General features: G+C 37.8%; 8 non-coding genes across 8 annotated transcripts; all 8 read right to left on the bottom strand.

Moving 5' to 3' along the window:
* Nucleotides 1-9,527: 9,527 nt before the first annotated feature.
* LOC131527837 (small nucleolar RNA U3) lies at nucleotides 9,528-9,739 on the bottom strand. Its single transcript, XR_009267792.1, has one exon. It is a non-coding gene; the product is annotated as a small nucleolar RNA U3 (small nucleolar RNA).
* Nucleotides 9,740-10,845: 1,106 nt separating this feature from the next.
* Nucleotides 10,846-11,057, bottom strand: LOC131527836 (small nucleolar RNA U3). Its single transcript, XR_009267791.1, has one exon. It is a non-coding gene; the product is annotated as a small nucleolar RNA U3 (small nucleolar RNA).
* Nucleotides 11,058-13,953: 2,896 nt separating this feature from the next.
* Nucleotides 13,954-14,162, bottom strand: LOC131527840 (small nucleolar RNA U3). Its single transcript, XR_009267795.1, has one exon. It is a non-coding gene; the product is annotated as a small nucleolar RNA U3 (small nucleolar RNA).
* Nucleotides 14,163-15,263: 1,101 nt separating this feature from the next.
* Nucleotides 15,264-15,474, bottom strand: LOC131527829 (small nucleolar RNA U3). The gene has a single exon (XR_009267785.1). It is a non-coding gene; the product is annotated as a small nucleolar RNA U3 (small nucleolar RNA).
* A 1,098-nt stretch (nucleotides 15,475-16,572) lies between these two features.
* LOC131527784 (small nucleolar RNA U3) lies at nucleotides 16,573-16,780 on the bottom strand. Its single transcript, XR_009267743.1, has one exon. It is a non-coding gene; the product is annotated as a small nucleolar RNA U3 (small nucleolar RNA).
* A 1,101-nt stretch (nucleotides 16,781-17,881) lies between these two features.
* LOC131527844 (small nucleolar RNA U3) lies at nucleotides 17,882-18,096 on the bottom strand. Its single transcript, XR_009267799.1, has one exon. It is a non-coding gene; the product is annotated as a small nucleolar RNA U3 (small nucleolar RNA).
* Nucleotides 18,097-19,195: 1,099 nt separating this feature from the next.
* LOC131527848 (small nucleolar RNA U3) lies at nucleotides 19,196-19,405 on the bottom strand. The gene has a single exon (XR_009267802.1). It is a non-coding gene; the product is annotated as a small nucleolar RNA U3 (small nucleolar RNA).
* A 1,100-nt stretch (nucleotides 19,406-20,505) lies between these two features.
* LOC131527834 (small nucleolar RNA U3) lies at nucleotides 20,506-20,717 on the bottom strand. Its single transcript, XR_009267789.1, has one exon. It is a non-coding gene; the product is annotated as a small nucleolar RNA U3 (small nucleolar RNA).
* Between the last annotated feature and the right edge of the window lie 716 nt (nucleotides 20,718-21,433).

Raw genomic sequence — 21,433 nt, 5'->3', positions numbered from 1 at the left:
ATTTACTGTTCATCGCAATCACAGATTAGCCTACGTCTTGGAATATATGACCCAAATAAGAATTTTCATCGGATATTGTCATCTGAACAAGTCAGTCACGTTTGTTCTGACCAACTGAGGAAAAAAGCATTACAATAATTCACGCTTCCAATGGTGATTTAATCTAAAGATCGTTTAGCTCATGTCACATCAAACTGTGCAAATTATTATTATTGTTGTACTTTATTCTCAAATTAACAGCATCAGCATTGTATCACTATGAGTATAGTGTGTATTAGTATATAGATTTAAATTTCTGTACAGTTTAATCTAATTGTCATACCATTCGAATTTCATATTGAGAAATTCTTTTAACCCAAAAAAACAAACTATGCTCCCTTCGAACTGGTTTTCTTTCAAATAGAAATCTTGTGTAAACTCAGGCTATCTGTAATCAGAAGCACATTTAAAACTGGAATATAATTTAATTTCATTCACATGTGTTTCATAAACACATAATCCTTTCTGGATTTCAATCTGCCATCAGAATGATACATTTAATAATTCCAGCTGCTGTGAGAAAAGGCTATAAACGATGTGCCACCTGCAGCATCTGCATGTGCACTAGCCGGGACAACTTCTTTATGTTTACCAACATACCAACAAAATAAAAAATAGAAATATAAACTTTTGAACTGCGGATTTCGTCTGGCCAGAGGAGAACTGTCCCCCCCGACTGAGCCTGGTTTCTTGCTCAGTTGGGGACACTTAATTTTCTAGCGATTATCGCCAATCTGATTGCACAGATACTATTTAAACTAAACTGAGCTAGACAATGACATCTCTGAATTCAATAATGAAATGCCTTTAACTGAAAATTTAGTCATTATACATTACTGACACTCTATCCTCCAATTTGATACTGTTAAGTACTTTGACACAATCTGTATTGTTAAAAGCGCTATATAAATATAGGTGACTTGACTTGACTTGACTTTACAGATGTGACATAATGACACAGTGCCATGCTTGAATTTCCCACAAAAACCTACCCGTACCACTCAAATTAGAAAACATTAGCCCGATTCACAAGGGTTAGCTTTTAATAAAGTAAGGCAATAGTTTTGAACACTGGCTGTATGTACTTGCTCACTGGCTGATTATGTACTTGCTCAAATATTGATTTTGGATCATTTTTAACCAAAAAAAGTTATGGACTTTAGGTTTAAAGGGAAAGCTGATGTGACACAGCCTCTGTCCCAACTATTTTGGAGTGTGTTGCAGCCATCAAAATCTAAATTAGTTTATATTTACAAAATAAAATTTGGCCAGTAAAAACATTGGATATTTTTCTCTGTACTTCAGTCAATTAAATATAGGTTAAAGAGAATGAGTACATAACATTTTCATGGTTGTATGGCATTTCACAAAACATCCAAACTTTTCTGGAACTGGGGTTGTAGAAAGATGGGAAACATATGCTTCTCATTTTCAAAATAGTTATTATTTTAGTGCAGTCCTGATTTATATCTTTCTTATATCAATTAAATAATTCAATTTCAAATCTAGCTTTTTTGTCGTTGTGGCGTGCCAGCTATAATATTAAAAAGAATAAAAATTTCATGAGCAACAATCAGCATGATTTCTGAAGGATCATGTGACACTGAAAGCTGGAGTAATTGAGCTTTAGCATGAGAGGAAAACGCATTTTAAAATATATTCAAATAGAAAGCAGTTCTTTCAAATTGTAGATTTACTGTTTTTACTGTATGTTTTATCAAATAAATGCAAACTTACTGCAGAAATGATTTTTTTTCAAAACCATTAATACTTATATAGGCTATATTTTATTTATAATATATATCTTAAAAGCATGTATTTTAACCCATATATGACATTGAATGGCAAATGACATTCATGACATATATGATTTGACTGGACTTATTATCATAAGTTTCCCAAGGAGAAAAAAAGGCTCGTGAATATAAATTAGGCTATATTTATGTGCGTTGAATAGCCTAAACTCTAAACTACGGAATAAACTAGAAATCTGTCAATCAGCAAACAAGAAAGAGCATCAGACTCATGCTTTATTGTGTCTATATGCATACAGGTTTCACGGGAAGTTCAGCAGCTGTGCTACAGAAAGCTGAGCGAACACTACCCAGTCAACAATTTGATCTCACAGTGATCTCACCCTGATCTCACAGGATACTCGTGATGAGGTCACAATGTGAGGTAACAGTGAGCTAAAAGTGTAACCTCACAGCGCCCTCACTGTGTGCTCATACTAAAGTGAGGTCAAAGTGCACTCACTGCACAGATACTAGGTACCCAGCATGCATTGCAACATGAAACTTTTGATTGTCACCATTGTTGAGATTCATACATTGATTCTTGATGTCTCTCTTTGTTTTTAAATAAGAGGATAGTTAATAATGTTTGTGTCTTATGCTTTTATCCTTCATAATTGATGAGACTGCTGGGTCCTATACTGTATAATCACAGAGCTTTTATATTTAGAAACTGTTGATTAATAAAACCTCACCAAGACTGCATATTGAGTGTAGGTGACGACTGTGTTATCATCAATAACAAACCAGTATCACCTGGTTGCAGTCTCTTTTGGTTTTCTTGCCATAACAAATGTGCTTTACAAACACAGTTACAGCAGCCCCAAAAATATATAACATTATAAAGTCAAGGGTCAAGAGCCCAACTAAAGCAAACACTACTCACCACGATGGTAACATATGTTTCACTTGCATCTTATAACAGAAATCTGTTAGCTGGGCGTGCACTCATGAGCTCATCATGTGAGAGCACTGTGATATCTCTGTGATAGTGTTGAGAAACAGGAAGTAGAATGTCCCCCAGCGACTGATATTTGAGCTGCCTCCTCTCAACCTGCTCAACATTTTGAGTTCACAATGAGCTCATATATTACTCACACTGTGAGGATCACCGTATGAGAATGGTGTGATGTCACTGTGATCATCGCGTGACCTCACGTGTTGACTGGGTAAAGCCGTTGCTATGGACGATACAAGATCGTCAACTGTACAACCTTGGAATAAAATATTGATGTGATTATTCATATAACTAGATTTGGGCCATACAAATTACGGGAGTTTCTCGGGAGAAATAACAAAACGGGAGCGGGGCGGGAGATGGGTGTGAAATACGGGAGACCCCCGCGAAAATCGGAAGTGTTGCTGTCAAACAGGTATGGTGTAAACTCACCGTAACCAAACGCCACCAAAGAACAGCTCAGCGCCCCCATTTAAAAAATATTGCTTCCTGCGCCCCCCGATGCTCTCCAAATGCCCCCATTGAAAAACATTAGCCTACATGATACTAAGTGGGGCAGACGGTGCATGAGACCTTCTGAGCTCAACAGCGACCCACAGTTTTGTAATGTAAATCTGTGGTGAAAAGGGGAACTGCAGCACACTCTAATTGAGAGCCATTGGCTCAGTTTTGAGGCTTCCCCATTTATTTTCACGTTACCTTACGTGAACCTCGCTCCACCAAGATGATATCAATCCGCTTCAGCTACACTGTAAAACCCAATAAGTCACGGTAACTCAAACCGTTTGAGTAAGCTGAATGCCTTAAAACCCCAGATTAGGTTAACTCAAACCGTTTGAGAAAACTTATTGTTTTAAACCATGACAATCATCTGTAAATGAACTGATCTCACTGAGAACAAATACAGATTCATTGTGTGTTTAGTCTCTGTTTAAATGAATGTTGCATTGATTACAGTAAAAGTGATTCTCAGAACCACTGGTTTTGGGACAATCAATTAATTGAAAAAAAAAAAACTTTCAAAACAGCTTGTCTACAAAAAAAAAAAATGTTTCTTCTTTGATAGCAATTAGACTCACACAGACATCAAGAATCAGCTTGTGAACCTCAACAATGGTGACCATTAAAAAAATAAAATAATAAAAATAAAATCATGCAGCAATGCATGCTGGGAGCCATGGATGAGTTTTGTACTATGCTAGTACCCAGCATGCATTGCAGCATGAATTATTATTATTTTCTTAAATGGTCACCATTGTTGAGGTTCATAAACTGATTCTTGATGTCTGTGTGAGTCTAGTTTCTTCCATAGATTAAAACTTTTTGTGGACACTCTGGTTAGAAAATTCTTTATATTAACTGACTATAACAGAACCAGTGGCTCTTAGAATCACTTTTACTATAACCAATACAACATTCATTTAATCAGAGACTAGACACACAATGAGTCTATGTTTGCTCTCAATGAGATCAGTTCATTTACAGATTTTCATTATAAATATATAACATATATATTATTTCTTCTGGGCTTGTGAGATAACAAATATGTTCGAGAAACACATGGTTACAACAGCTACAGGAAAAAAAAAGCAGAAATAAAACAACAAACACAGAAGTCAAGGGTCAAGAGCCCAACTAAAGCAGACACTGATCTCTAACATGGTTACTTCAAATGAAACAATACATCAACATCTAAACCTTAGTTAATTCCCAATAAGATCTTCTGTAGATGTCTGACAAAAAATAAAGTCAGTCTGGTTATTAATAAGTGGAGCTGGTGATGCTGTTTGTGGGGTTGTTTAATCAGATTTTGAGAGATTTAATGTATTTTATTTCAGTTGATTTCATCTAAGGCTATGGCTGAAGTCAGTTGTAGTAGTTCTTGTGTTTCTCTTTTCTTCAGTGATTCTGTTTGTTAACAGCAGGTGTTCATCACTAATGCTCAATTAACACTTAATTAATCACTTAATTACTTAACTGCAAGTTTTAAAACTTACATGGTTTAAGCCAAGGGGAATTGGTTTACTCAAACTGTTTGAGTTACCCTAACTTGTTGGGTTTTACAGTATAGTTTAAATGTGCTCACACGAATAGCCTTTATATGATTCTGTTGTGTTTGTTTTGTTTATTCTGAGAATAGACATGATATTTTTAACATTACTTCGAGCCTGTCAATCAACATTAGCGTGCCACTCACAGGACAACGCAAGGGCATCTCTGCCAAAATTTTGTGTTCAGAGATTAGAGTATAAAGTTACAAAATAATCTGCTCCACCTAAATTTGCGGATAGGAGCCGCTACTGGTCACATTGCATTGTTCTTGATCAAAATTGACCCAATTAACATTAAAAATAACAAATTGAATTTGTTTCGTGTTTAACAATCACCATATGAAAAAATAAAATGCACGAAAACACATCACTTCTACAAGGTTTTTCCCAAACTTCAAAGGTCTGTTAAATTAATAAAACTAAAGGTATTTGTTAGCTTTAATATTACCTTTTCAATTCAATTATTCAATCCAATTACACTTTATTGTTAGAATTCTTTCCACACTGCAAAACCACTGAAACACACGCTGTGAGATCCAAGACAAATTTTGCACAGCAAAATCCCCAGTGTTAATTTAACACGCTGTGTGTGGACTCATATAAACACTGAAGCAGTGTCAAAGTTAATGAGATAATTAGGTGATTAATTGAGTGATGATTGACCATTATTGAAGACACCTGATGTTAACAAGCAGAATCACCAAAGGAGACAATCTAAATTTGTATGTCACCATTATAGTGGTCAGTGTTTGCATTAGTTGGCTGCTGTAACTGAGTTATAACAACCAGAGAAGCCAAAAGCATCAAGTAGTGATGATTATGCTGTAACATAATCATTCTTTGATTTGTGTCACTAAGCACATTTAGAGTCTAATCTCTGAGTTAAGTTATTTTTATAGATTACAACAGCTTTGTTGTTCCACAGCAAAAGATGATGTGTTTGTAAAGCTTTTTTGCTAATTGTTCTGATAAAAAAAAAAAAAAAGGTTTTCTTTTAGGCACACACAGACATCAAGAATCAGCGTATGAGTCTCAACAATGGTGACAGACAGCATATTTAGATAAACAGATCACAACTCTAAACATCACAAATCAAGCTACTAAAAAGTCACATAAAAACAGTAAAAATAAAAGAATATAGTAAGAATAAAAGAACTTACAAAGACAATTCAGCTCATAATTTATTCATGCCGCAACGCATGATGGGAGCCAAGAATGAGTTTTTATTGGCTACAACATGCTTTTTTGATGGTCACCATTGTTGTGATTCTCACATTGATTCTTGATGTCTGTGTCTAAACTAATACTTAAAAAAAAAAAAATTATTTATTGTTATTTATTTTGTATGCAGGAGTAACTTTTAGAAACATCTGTCTGATTATGCTGAAATTACCAGATTTTGTGTTTTTCATCTAGATTTTGTTTGTTACCAGCAGGTTAGAGGTCTTCGTGGGTCCACAAATTTGTACCTGAACCCAAAAAGACCTGTAAATGTGCTGCACTGAGCTGCCCCAGACCTGTGTTTTATTTGAAAGTGGGACCCGAGACATGCCTTAAATGTACTACCCGGATCCGACCATTATTCGAAAGTTGGACCAGAACCCGGCCGGGAAGACAAAGACCCGACTGCACCCGATCGGCACATATTGCACAGCAAACTGCTATTAAGTCAATAACAAGTTGCGAGAGAAAAAAAATTCCCTTACTATTGTTAGTAGCCTTCTCCCTGACTGCGATGCATAAAATCCTAGCCAATAAATTTCCATCCATGTTAGGCTGTTCGTTCCTTTCTATTGCCGACTGAAAGAGCCTTCTTAATCCACTGATTATTGCTTTAAAAGTCTACTTGCTGTCACGGTCAGTGACGGATGACTAATGCAACTTCGCAGTTTTGTTTTTTTTTCATCTGGAGTCAACTTCGACCGTTGTGTTTACGCAACAATAACAATACTTTTTGTTGGTTGTAATAAAGACTCTGAGCAATTCTTTTTTAGCACGTGCAGAACAAGAAGTGCTCTACACTTTACTGTGTGCGTGTTCAATAATAGGTTCTCAATAGGTCTCTTCTTCAGTTTTGTTTCAGCTTTTTTTTTTTTTTTTTCCAAATCACTCATGAAGGAATCCATGATCACCTTCCGCTTGCAGTAGGCTACCATTAACTCTGCCCGCGCTCTGCTTCTGGCGGCTCGAGGTAACGCGTTTTTTATTTAATTTTTTTTCCACCTTATTTCCCACTCACAATTTTATCATTCTAATTTTACAAACTGCGAGTTACAAAACACTCATGCTGACTGACACTGATCACTGGTGGGTGCGGTGTTCTCCAATCGACTTGGGTAGGCTATTACACACAACACAATGTTAAACAGACCCGGGACCCGAAGTAATAGATTGGGACCCGACCCGGACCCGGCTGACCATTTAAAATATAGACCCGAACCCGCATGGGTCCTCGTGAAGATCTCTACATCAGGTGTCTTCAATAATGGTCAATCATCACTCAATTAATCACCTAATTATTTCATTAACTTTAACACTGCTTCGGTGTTTGTATGAGTCCACACTCAGAGTGTTAAATTAACACTGGGGATTTTGCTGTGAAAAAATGGTCTTGCATCTCACAGCGTGTGTCTCACATCAATTCACATCAATAATTACTAAACGAACAATACAATAGATCAGTGGTGTAGTCTAGTTTTTTGTAGTGGGTATACTCTGATTTTTCCCTTCCAGCCTCATACTCACCGTCCCAAAGCGACACCCCATAAGCACCACCACACTCACTAATTCATACAACATGCATCTATGTAACTGAGAGCATTCTGAAAGACTGCTTATATGATATCAACGTGACAATTTATTATAAGCAACAGAAGACTTCAACAGCCAATGACATTTACAGACTGGACTGATTTTCTACGGTTTAGTGTTAATCATTTAACTCAGCCAGTTACATTTATCTTAAGAATATGCTCCCTGGAGCACAGGTTTTACCACCTGTCAATTTTCAATGCACATTTAAGAGTGCCTGTTTTTAAATTCCCTAGCCTGACTTTCAGTCCACAAGGCAGGTCAGGAGTTCTCATCTCTCTCATCATCTGAAACAAGGAGATATAAACATTGTATTTAGTTTAACTGCTGTACAAAGACACACACATACACAGTATCTGTGTTATCTCTCCCCTTCTCCCGCATTCACTGATCCACCACCAAAATAACAGAACTTAAGTTATCTCTCTATTAGTGCTACTGGATCTTAGCGCCGCATTTGACACTACCACAACGACCACAACATTCTTTTAAATAGACTAGAAAATTATGTTGGGCATTAGTGGAAATGCACTGGCATGGTTCAAATCATACTTATCTGACCGCCAACAATTCGTGGCAGTAAATGAAGAGGTATCATCCCAGACAGCAAGCAGTGTCGGCCCAGATCCGGCCCACATCTGGCCCGCATGGATTTCACACGAGCCAGATGTGGGCTGGATCTGGGCCAAAATTATGTTGCTGTTTGGGATAACAATCACAAGTGCAGTATGGAGTTCCTCAAGGCTCAGTACTTCGCCCCTTACTTTTTACACTTTACATGTTACCCTTGGGAGATATCATTAGGAAACATGGTGTTAGCTTTCACTGTTATGCTGATACTCAGCTCTATATTTCTTTGTGACCTGATGAAACTTACCAGTTTGCAAAACTAACGGAATGTATAGTTGATATTAAAAACTGGATGACTAGCAATTTCTTACTGCTAAATTCTGAAAAAACAGAGGTGTTAATTACTGGACCAAAAACTTTTGCATGTAATAACCTAGATCACTGTCTAATACATGATGGCTGCTCTGTAAATTCTTTGTCATCAGCTAGGAACCTAGGTGTACTTTTTGATAGCAATCTTTCCTTTGAAAAACATGTTTCTAGCATTTGTATAACTGCATTTTTCCATCTTAAAAATATATATAAATTATGACCTATGCTCTCAATGTCAAATGCAGAAACATTAATTAATGCGTTCATGACCTCGCTATACAAATAATAATGACTTGACTTGGCTTGACTTGAGAAAACCAACATACTGTTACTATTTAAACAACTTCCAACTGTACTGTACAGTGTATATCCTCCTATAGGGCTTTAATGCTACAGGCATCAAACTCGTCAGAGACGTTGGACCTGATCTGTTTGTTTCTATATCTTTTCTAACTGATGAGACACAGTTTTCGTATAAATAATTATCAAAAATCAAAGATTACCCATAGACTTGCATTGGCTGAGCAAAAAATGCCCTCTCCATACGAAAAAACAACAGCAAAAAACAGACACTTAATATTTAATTCTATTAGAAGATTTGTACATTGCATGTAATAGATTGCACTTTCAACCAAATATTTGCCACTGGTTTGCAAAAGGTGTTTCCAAGCATGTTTGAACAGACTTTCAGTTGCCTTCACACTGCTCTGAACAGCAGGCGTCAACAGCGTGCAGAATTTTTGAGCAAATTATTTTAGAAAGCAATCGGTTTAGTTTATTTAAAGTTTCATCACAAAGCTAACTGGTGTCTGAAACCAAGTTTAGTTTTGATTGATGTTCTGAGAGAACAACTACCACACGACTGGAAAAAACTCAGATTCTTATCAATGTTTACTTAATATCAAAACCAATTCTAATATAAACTGTGTTAATACCACTCAGATCATACTCCTTTCGCCAATATTGCCAAAAGCAATAGGAAACGCTCATCAACGACGGAGACTGCAACCAAAGCCACAGCTCCGTCTTTGATTCACTCTCAGAAAGAAGCATCACAGCTCATCATCGCAGGTTGGGAGACAAACACTTTTGAAACACATTTCCAAGTAAAGAACTATAGAAATGATCCCTGAAAATATAGTCTTACCTTTTGATCTCAACACAAACGGATTTCCATTCTGAAGCCCCACTCCTCTCAGATGGTTTTGCGTTGTTGATTTCTGTGGGTTTTAACGTTCGCACGACCGTTCTGTGCACTTTAGAGCTCAAAGCACGTTCCCACTCCCCTCAAAGTGTATTGTCAACCTACGATGTGGAATTTCAACCTTCCTATATCGCCCCCTGGGTGCTCCTTTGTGGTCTACCCGTCAAAGTTAAATGTAGAAAATCTTTTAGAGGAAACAACTTGCCAATCGACAATTCTCCAAGTCTAAAAACTATTTCTCTGAAAGGCTTTCTAAAAATGTGTTTAAAAGATAATTAGCATTTCAGAATCTTGACGTCAGTTGCGCTCTTGCACATAGTGATGGGCGCTTTTGAAGCACTGCTTTGTGAAGCTTGGAAACCTTTGAGAGTCATTGGTTTTGAACCAGTGAATTGGAGTATGCATCAAACTGCGGACGTCACGCGATTTCAGTAAAGGAGCCATAGCTGCTTCATAACAGTTCCGAAATCTTTGAAATTGCAATGATCCGCCACTAGGGGGGCGTTCGCTGTAAACCCATGAACCACTGTCTACATGGGCTTTACCTGATCTCAGATGAATTGGTTAATTTTATCGAGATTTCAATGACACATTTGTGCTATAAAAAAATTTCTTACAGTTTATAGTCTCTTATTGTCCTCATCAACCAAGCTCTCCATACGAAAAAACAACAGCAAAAAACAGACACTTAATATTTAATTTATTAGAAGATTTGTACATTGCATGTAATAGATTGCACTTTCAACCAAATATTTGCCACTGGTTTGCAAAAGGTGTTTCCAGGCATGTTTGAACAGACTTTCAGTTGCCTTCACACTGCTCTGAACAGCAGGCGTCAACAGCGTGCAGAATTTTTGAGCAAATTATTTTAGAAAGCAATCGGTTTAGTTTATTTAAAGCTTCATCACAAAGCTAACTGGTGTCTGAAACCAAGTTTAGTTTTGATTGATGTTCTGAGAGAACAACTACCACACGACTGGAAAAAACTCAGATTCTTATCAATGTTTACTTAATATCGAAACCAATTCTAATATAAACTGTGTTAATACCACTCAGATCATACTCCTTTCGCCAATATTGCCAAAAGCAATAGGAAACGCTCATCAACGACGGAGACTGCAACCAAAGCCACAGCTCCGTCTTTGATTCACTCTCAGAAAGAAGCATCACAGCTCATCATCGCAGGTTGGGAGACAAACACTTTTGAAACACATTTCCAAGTAAAGAACTATAGAAATGATCCCTGAAAATATAGTCTTACCTTTTGATCTCAACACAAACGGATTTCCATTCTGAAGCCCCACTCCTCTCAGATGGTTTTGCGTTGTTGATTTCTGTGGGTTTTAACGCTCGCACGACCGCTCTGTGCACTTTAGAGCTCAAAGCACGTTCCCACTCCCTCAAAGTGTATTGTCAACCCACGATGTGGAATTTCAACCTTCCTATATCGCCCCTGGGTGCTCCTTTGTGGTCTACCCACAAAGTTAAATGTAGAAAATCTTTTAGAGGAAACAACTTGCCAATCGACAATTCTCCAAGTCTAAAACTATTTCTCTGAAAGGCTTTCTAAAAATGTGTGCAAAAATGTCACGTGAACGTTAAAGCCTACAGAAGTCAACTACGCAAAACCATCTGAGAGGACTGGCGCTTCAGAATGGAAATCTGTTTGTGTTGTGAGCAAATGATAAGATTTTATTTTCAGAGATCATTTCTATATTTTTTTTTTTATTTATAAGTGTTTTTTAAAGATGTTTATTTCCCAACCCATACTGACAAGCTATGATACTTCTTTCTGAGATTTAATCAAAGACAGCTATAGCCTCGGTTGTAAACTCTATAAAAATAGTAGAGAATGTTTTTCAATGACAATGTTGACAAAAAGAATGTAATACAAGTGGTATTGACACTTTATATTAGGAGTGGTTTTTAGCTGCAAACCAACATTGGTGATATTCTGATTATTTTGCAATGATGTAGTAAAGTGTTTTCTTTCAAAAATTAAATCAAAACCAAAAAACATTTGGGGCGTCGGTTAGCTTCGAGACAAAAATTTTAAAACCTTCAAATGGACTAAACCAATTGCCTGGCGAAAGTATACCCTCAAAAACACTGAATGCTGTTGACGCCTGCTGGTCACAGTAAAGTCAACTGAAAGTCAGCTCAAACATACCCGGAAACACCTTTTGCAAACCAGTGGCAAATGTTTGGTTGAAAGTGCAATCTATTACATGCAAAGTACAAATCATCTAACAGCATTAAATATTAAGTGTCTGTATGTGTTATTTTTTCCTATGTAGAGCTTGGTTAATGAGGCCAATAAAAGATTATGAACTACAACAATTTTTTTTATAGCACCAGTTGTGTAATATAATGAAGTGATAATACTTTGTTACAGTACTTAAGTATTTTTGGGAGTATCTGGACTACAACAGTTTTCTTTTTTAATTCTGTCAACTTTCAGTTTTACTCCACTACATTTCCTGATTAAAATGTATACTTTTACACCCATACATTTCCCCGAAGCATATTCAATACTTACTACAAAACAAAGTCGGAAAAACACAGACTGCAAGAAAGCAGGGGCCTCATTTATAAAGCGTGCGTACGGTCGGATTCGATCTTAGAGTGTGCGTACACTTAAATCCACGCCAGTGCTCATATTTATAAAGATGGTCTTTGACGTGGAAAAGTGCTTAGCGTCACGTCAGGGTCTGAGCAGACGTACGCACTTTTTATTGTTGGAGTATTGCAGGTTTTTTAAAATATAAGCTGTTCTTGCTGTTCTAAATTATGATAATTGGTAATATTTTATATGTTAATGATATTAGTTAGGAGTCGTTTACAAGGCAGAGAGCTGAAACCATTCAATTGCGCGCAAGTTGAAGATCATTTGCAATTCATAGATTTCACATCTGAAAGAGACGTGTACGCGCGATTTCTGTTTGTATGTTTATTCTATGAATCAAACTTACGCATATTTGAGAAATGATCGTAAGATTAAACTTAGAATGGTTTCTACGCAACATTTTATAAATGATCCCTGAAAATATAGTCTTACCTTTTGATCTCAACACAAACGGATTTCCATTCTGAAGCCCCACTCCTCTCAGATGGTTTTGCGTTGTTGATTTCTGTGGGTTTTAACGTCGCACGACCGCTCTGTGCACTTTAGAGCTCAAAGCACGTTCCCACTCCCTCAAAGTGTATTGTCAACCCACGATGTGGAATTTCAACCTTCCTATATCGCCCCTGGGTGCTCCTTTGTGGTCTACCGTCAAAGTTAAATGTAGAAAATCTTTTAGAGGAAACAACTTGCCAATCGACAATTCTCCAAGTCTAAAACTATTTCTCTGAAAGGCTTTCTAAAAATGTGTTTAAAAGAGAATTAGCATTTCAGAATCTTGACGTCAGTAGCGCTCTTGCACATAGTGATGGGCGCTTTTGAAGCACTGCTTTGTGAAGCTTGGAAACCTTTGAGAGTCATTGGTTTTGAACCAGTGAATTGGAGTATGCATCAAACTGCGGACGTCACGCGATTTCAGTAAAGGAGCCATAGCTGCTTCATAACAGTTCAAATCTTTGAAATTGCAATGATCCGCCACTAGGGGGGCGTTCGCTGTAAACCCATGAACCACTGTCTACATGGGCTTTACCTGATCTCAGATGAATTGGTTAATTTTATCGAGATTTCAATGACACATTTGTGCTATAAAAAAATTTCTTACAGTTTATAGTCTCTTATTGTCCTCATCAACCAAGCTCTCCATACGAAAAAACAACAGCAAAAAACAGACACTTAATATTTAATTCTATTAGAAGATTTGTACATTGCATGTAATAGATTGCACTTTCAACCAAATATTTGCCACTGGTTTGCAAAAGGTGTTTCCAGGCATGTTTGAACAGACTTTCAGTTGCCTTCACACTGCTCTGAACAGCAGGCGTCAACAGCGTGCAGAATTTTTGAGCAAATTATTTTAGAAAGCAATCGGTTTAGTTTATTTAAAGTTTCATCACAAAGCTAACTGGTGTCTGAAACCAAGTTTAGTTTTGATTGATGTTCTGAGAGAACAACTACCACATGACTGGAAAAACTCAGATTCTTATCAATGTTTACTTAATATCGAAACCAATTCTAATATAAACTGTGTTAATACCACTCAGATCATACTCCTTTGCCAATATTGCCAAAAGCAATAGGAACGCTCATCAACGACGGAGACTGCAACCAAAGCCACAGCTCCGTCTTTGATTCACTCTCAGAAAGAAGCATCACAGCTCATCATCGCGGTTGGGAGACAAACACTTTTGAAACACATTTCCAAGTAAAGAACTATAGAAATGATCCCTGAAAATATAGTCTTACCTTTTGATCTCAACACAAACGGATTTCCATTCTGAAGCCCCACCTCTCAGATGGTTTTGCGTTGTTGATTTCTGTGGGTTTTAACGTTCGCACGACCGTTCTGTGCACTTTAGAGCTCAAAGCACGTTCCCACTCCCCTCAAAGTGTATTGTCAACCTACGATGTGGAATTTCAACCTTCCTATATCGCCCCCTGGGTGCTCCTTTGTGGTCTACCCGTCAAAGTTAAATGTAGAAAATCTTTTAGAGGAAACAACTTGCCAATCGACAATTCTCCAAGTCTAAAACTATTTCTCTGAAAGGCTTTCTAAAAATGTGTTTAAAAGATAATTAGCATTTCAGAATCTTGACGTCAGTAGCGCTCTTGCACATAGTGATGGGCGCTTTTGAAGCACTGCTTTGTGAAGCTTGGAAACCTTTGAGAGTCATTGGTTTTGAACCAGTGAATTGGAGTATGCATCAAACTGCGGACGCCACGCGATTTCAGTAAAGGAGCCATAGCTGCTTCATAACAGTTCAAATCTTTGAAATTGCAATGATCCGCCACTAGGGGGGCGTTCGCTGTAAACCCATGAACCACTGTCTACATGGGCTTTACCTGATCTCAGATGAATTGGTTAATTTTATCGAGATTTCAATGACACATTTGTGCTATAAAAAAATTTCTTACAGTTTATAGTCTCTTATTGTCCTCATCAACCAAGCTCTCCATACGAAAAAACAACAGCAAAAAACAGACACTTAATATTTAATTTATTAGAAGATTTGTACATTGCATGTAATAGATTGCACTTTCAACCAAATATTTGCCACTGGTTTGCAAAAGGTGTTTCCAAGCATGTTTGAACAGACTTTCAGTTGCCTTCACACTGCTCTGAACAGCAGGCGTCAACAGCGTGCAGAATTTTTGAGCAAATTATTTTAGAAAGCAATCGGTTTAGTTTATTTAAAGTTTCATCACAAAGCTAACTGGTGTCTGAAACCAAGTTTAGTTTTGATTGATGTTCTGAGAGAACAACTACCACACGACTGGAAAAAACTCAGATTCTTATCAATGTTTACTTAATATCAAAACCAATTCTAATATAAACTGTGTTAATACCACTCAGATCATACTCCTTTCGCCAATATTGCCAAAAGCAATAGGAACGCTCATCAACGACGGAGACTGCAACCAAAGCCACAGCTCCGTCTTTGATTCACTCTCAGAAAGAAGCATCACAGCTCATCATCGCGGGTTGGGAGACAAACACTTTTGAAACACATTTCCAAGTAAAGAACTATAGAAATGATCCCTGAAAATATAGTCTTACCTTTTGATCTCAACACAAACGGATTTCCATTCTGAAGCCCCACCTCTCAGATGGTTTTGCGTTGTTGATTTCTGTGGGTTTTAACGTTCGCACGACCGTTCTGTGCACTTTAGAGCTCAAAGCACGTTCCACTCCCCTCAAAGTGTATTGTCAACCTACGATGTGGAATTTCAACCTTCCTATATCGCCCCTGGGTGCTCCTTTGTGGTCTACCGTCAAAGTTAAATGTAGAAAATCTTTTAGAGGAAACAACTTGCCAATCGACAATTCTCCAAGTCTAAAACTATTTCTCTGAAAGGCTTTCTAAAAATGTGTTTAAAAGATAATTAGCATTTCAGAATCTTGGCGTCAGTTGCGCTCTTGCACATAGTGATGGGCGCTTTTGAAGCACTGCTTTGTGAAGCTTGGAAACCTTTGAGAGTCATTGGTTTTGAACCAGTGAATTGGAGTATGCATCAAACTGCGGACGCCACGCGATTTCAGTAAAGGAGCCATAGCTGCTTCATAACAGTTCGAAATCTTTGAAATTGCAATGATCCGCCACTAGGGGCGTTCGCTGTAAACCCATGAACCACTGTCTACATGGGCTTTACCTGATCTCAGATGAATTGGTTAATTTTATCGAGATTTCAATGACACATTTGTGCTATAAAAAAATTTCTTACAGTTTATAGTCTCTTATTGTCCTCATCAACCAAGCTCTCCATACGAAAAAACAACAGCAAAAAACAGACACTTAATATTTAATTCTATTAGAAGATTTGTACATTGCATGTAATAGATTGCACTTTCAACCAAATATTTGCCACTGGTTTGCAAAAGGTGTTTCCAGGCATGTTTGAACAGACTTTCAGTTGCCTTCACACTGCTCTGAACAGCAGGCGCCAACAGCGTGCAGAATTTTTGAGCAAATTATTTTAGAAAGCAATCGGTTTAGTTTATTTAAAGTTTCATCACAAAGCTAACTGGTGTCTGAAACCAAGTTTAGTTTTGATTGATGTTCTGAGAGAACAACTACCACACCACTGGAAAAAACTCAGATTCTTATCAATGTTTACTTAATATCGAAACCAATTCTAATATAAACTGTGTTAATACCACTCAGATCATACTCCTTTGCCAATATTGCCAAAAGCAATAGGAACGCTCATCAACGACGGAGACTGCAACCAAAGCCACAGCTCCGTCTTTGATTCACTCTCAGAAAGAAGCATCACAGCTCATCATCGGGTTGGGAGACAAACACTTTTGAAACACATTTCCAAGTAAAGAACTATAGAAATGATCCCTGAAAATATAGTCTTACCTTTTGATCTCAACACAAACGGATTTCCATTCTGAAGCCCCACTCCTCTCAGATGGTTTTGCGTTGTTGATTTCTGTGGGTTTTAACGTCGCACGACCGCTCTGTGCACTTTAGAGCTCAAAGCACGTTCCCACTCCCCTCAAAGTGTATTGTCAACCCACGATGTGGAATTTCAACCTTCCTATATCGCCCCTGGGTGCTCCTTTGTGGTCTACCCACAAAGTTAAATGTAGAAAATCTTTTAGAGGAAACAACTTGCCAATCGACAATTCTCCAAGTCTAAAACTATTTCTCTGAAAGGCTTTCTAAAAATGTGTTTAAAAGATAATTAGCATTTCAGAATCTTGGCGTCAGTTGCGCTCTTGCACATAGTGATGGGCGCTTTTGAAGCACTGCTTTGTGAAGCTTGGAAACCTTTGAGAGTCATTGGTTTTGAACCAGTGAATTGGAGTATGCATCAAACTGCGGACGCCACGCGATTTCAGTAAAGGAGCCATAGCTGCTTCATAACAGTTCAAATCTTTGAAATTGCAATGATCCGCCACTAGGGGGGCGTTCGCTGTAAACCCATGAACCACTGTCTACATGGGCTTTACCTGATCTCAGATGAATTGGTTAATTTTATCGAGATTTCAATGACACATTTGTGCTATAAAAAAATTTCTTACAGTTTATAGTCTCTTATTGTCCTGATCAACCAAGCTCTCCATACGAAAAAACAACAGCAAAAAACAGACACTTAATATTTAATTCTATTAGAAGATTTGTACATTGCATGTAATAGATTGCACTTTCAACCAAATATTTGCCACTGGTTTGCAAAAGGTGTTTCCAGGCATGTTTGAACAGACTTTCAGTTGCCTTCACACTGCTCTGAACAGCAGGCGTCAACAGCGTGCAGAATTTTTGAGCAAATTATTTTAGAAAGCAATCGGTTTAGTTTATTTAAAGTTTCATCACAAAGCTAACTGGTGTCTGAAACCAAGTTTAGTTTTGATTGATGTTCTGAGAGAACAACTACCAAACGACTGGAAAAAACTCAGATTCTTATCAATGTTTACTTAATATCGAAACCAATTCTAATATAAACTGTGTTAATACCATTCAGATCATACTCCTTTTGCCAATATTGCCAAAAGCAATAGGAAACGCTCATCAACGACGGAGACTGCAACCAAAGCCACAGCTCCGTCTTTGATTCACTCTCAGAAAGAAGCATCACAGCTCATCATCGCGGGTTGGGAGACAAACACTTTTGAAACACATTTCCAAGTAAAAAAAAACTATAGAAATGATCCCTGAAAATATAGTCTTACCTTTTGATCTCAACACAAACGGATTTCCATTCTGAAGCCCCACCTCTCAGATGGTTTTGCGTTGTTGATTTCTGTGGGTTTTAACGTTCGCACGACCGTTCTGTGCACTTTAGAGCTCAAAGCACGTTCCACTCCCCTCAAAGTGTATTGTCAACCCACGATGTGGAATTTCAACCTTCCTATATCGCCCCTGGGTGCTCCTTTGTGGTCTACCCACAAAGTTAAATGTAGAAAATCTTTTAGAGGAAACAACTTGCCAATCGACAATTCTCCAAGTCTAAAACTATTTCTCTGAAAGGCTTTCTAAAAATGTGTTTAAAAGAGAATTAGCATTTCAGAATCTTGACGTCAGTAGCGCTCTTGCACATAGTGATGGGCGCTTTTGAAGCACTGCTTTGTGAAGCTTGGAAACCTTTGAGAGTCATTGGTTTTGAACCAGTGAATTGGAGTATGCATCAAACTGCGGACGCCACGCGATTTCAGTAAAGGAGCCATAGCTGCTTCATAACAGTTCAAATCTTTGAAATTGCAATGATCCGCCACTAGGGGGGCGTTCGCTGTAAACCCATGAACCACTGTCTACATGGGCTTTACCTGATCTCAGATGAATTGGTTAATTTTATCGAGATTTCAATGACACATTTGTGCTATAAAAAAATTTCTTACAGTTTATAGTCTCTTATTGTCCTCATCAACCAAGCTCTCCATACGAAAAAACAACAGCAAAAAACAGACACTTAATATTTAATTCTATTAGAAGATTTGTACATTGCATGTAATAGATTGCACTTTCAACCAAATATTTGCCACTGGTTTGCAAAAGGTGTTTCCAGGCATGTTTGAACAGACTTTCAGTTGCCTTCACACTGCTCTGAACAGCAGGCGTCAACAGCGTGCAGAATTTTTGAGCAAATTATTTTAGAAAGCAATCGGTTTAGTTTATTTAAAGTTTCATCACAAAGCTAACTGGTGTCTGAAACCAAGTTTAGTTTTGATTGATGTTCTGAGAGAACAACTACCACATGACTGGAAAAAACTCAGATTCTTATCAATGTTTACTTAATATCGAAACCAATTCTAATATAAACTGTGTTAATACCACTCAGATCATACTCCTTTTGCCAATATTGCCAAAAGCAATAGGAAACGCTCATCAACGACGGAGACTGCAACCAAAGCCACAGCTCCGTCTTTGATTCACTCTCAGAAAGAAGCATCACAGCTCATCATCGGGTTGGGAGACAAACACTTTTGAAACACATTTCCAAGTAAAGAACTATAGAAATGATCCCTGAAAATATAGTCTTACCTTTTGATCTCAACACAAACGGATTTCCATTCTGAAGCCCCACCTCTCAGATGGTTTTGCGTTGTTGATTTCTGTGGGTTTTAACGTTCGCACGACCGTTCTGTGCACTTTAGAGCTCAAAGCACGTTCCACTCCCCTCAAAGTGTATTGTCAACCTACGATGTGGAATTTCAACCTTCCTATATCGCCCCTGGGTGCTCCTTTGTGGTCTACCCACAAAGTTAAATGTAGAAAATCTTTTAGAGGAAACAACTTGCCAATCGACAATTCTCCAAGTCTAAAAACTATTTCTCTGAAAGGCTTTCTAAAAATGTGTTTAAAAGAGAATTAGCATTTCAGAATCTTGACGTCAGTTGCGTTCTTGCACATAGTGATGGGCGCTTTTGAAGCACTGCTTTGTGAAGCTTGGAAACCTTTGAGAGTCATTGGTTTTGAACCAGTGAATTGGAGTATGCATCAAACTGCGGACGCCACGCGATTTCAGTAAAGGAGCCATAGCTGCTTCATAACAGTTCAAATCTTTGAAATTGCAATGATCCGCCACTAGGGGGGCGTTCGCTGTAAACCCATGAACCACTGTCTACATGGGCTTTACCTGATCTCAGATGAATTGGTTAATTTTATCGAGATTTCAATGACACATTTGTGCTATAAAAAAATTTCTTACAGTTTATAGTCTCTTATTGTCCTCATCAACCAAGCTCTCCATACGAAAAAACAACAGCAAAAAACAGACACTTAATATTTAATTCTATTAGAAGATTTGTACATTGCATGTAATAGATTGCACTTTCAACCAAATATTTGCCACTGGTTTGCAAAAGGTGTTTCCAGGCATGTTTGAACAGACTTTCAGTTGCCTTCACACTGCTCTGAACAGCAGGCGTCAACAGCGTGCAGAATTTTTGAGCAAATTATTTTAGAAAGCAATCGGTTTAGTTTATTTAAAGTTTCATCACAAAGCTAACTGGTGTCTGAAACCAAGTTTAGTTTTGATTGATGTTCTGAGAGAACAACTACCACACCACTGGAAAAAACTCAGATTCTTATCAATGTTTACTTAATATCAAAACCAATTCTAATATAAACTGTGTTAATACCACTCAGATCATACTCCTTTCGCCAATATTGCCAAAAGCAATAGGAAACGCTCATCAACGACGGAGACTGCAACCAAAGCCACAGCTCCGTCTTTGATTCACTCTCAGAAAGAAGCATCACAGCTCATCATCGCGGGTTGGGAGACAAACACTTTTGAAACACATTTCCAAGTAAAGAACTATAGAAATGATCCCTGAAAATATAGTCTTACCTTTTGATCTCAACACAAACGGATTTCCATTCTGAAGCCCCACTCCTCTCAGATGGTTTTGCGTTGTTGATTTCTGTGGGTTTTAACGTTCGCACGACCGTTCTGTGCACTTTAGAGCTCAAAGCACGTTCCCACTCCCCTCAAAGTGTATTGTCAACCTACGATGTGGAATTTCAACCTTCCTATATCGCCCCCTGGGTGCTCCTTTGTGGTCTACCCGTCAAAGTTAAATGTAGAAAATCTTTTAGAGGAAACAACTTGCCAATCGACAATTCTCCAAGTCTAAAAACTATTTCTCTGAAAGGCTTTCTAAAAATGTGTTTAAAAGAGAATTAGCATTTCAGAATCTTGACGTCAGTTGCGTTCTTGCACATAGTGATGGGCGCTTTTGAAGCACTGCTTTGTGAAGCTTGGAAACCTTTGAGAGTCATTGGTTTTGAACCAGTGAATTGGAGTATGCATCAAACTGCGGACGTCACGCGATTTCAGTAAAGGAGCCATAGCTGCTTCATAACAGTTCCGAAATCTTTGGAAATTGCAATGATCCGCCACTAGGGGGGCGTTCGCTGTAAACCCATGAACCACTGTCTACATGGGCTTTACCTGATCTCAGATGAATTGGTTAATTTTATCGAGATTTCAATGACACATTTGTGCTATAAAAAAATTTCTTACAGTTTATAGTCTCTTATTGTCCTCATCAACCAAGCTCTC

Source organism: Onychostoma macrolepis, chromosome 20, assembly GCF_012432095.1.
Source record: "Onychostoma macrolepis isolate SWU-2019 chromosome 20, ASM1243209v1, whole genome shotgun sequence".
In the NCBI taxonomy this organism is placed as follows: domain Eukaryota; kingdom Metazoa; phylum Chordata; class Actinopteri; order Cypriniformes; family Cyprinidae; genus Onychostoma; species Onychostoma macrolepis.
The sequence above is the reverse complement of the archived record's forward strand: the minus strand, read 5'-3'. Positions and strand labels throughout refer to the sequence as shown.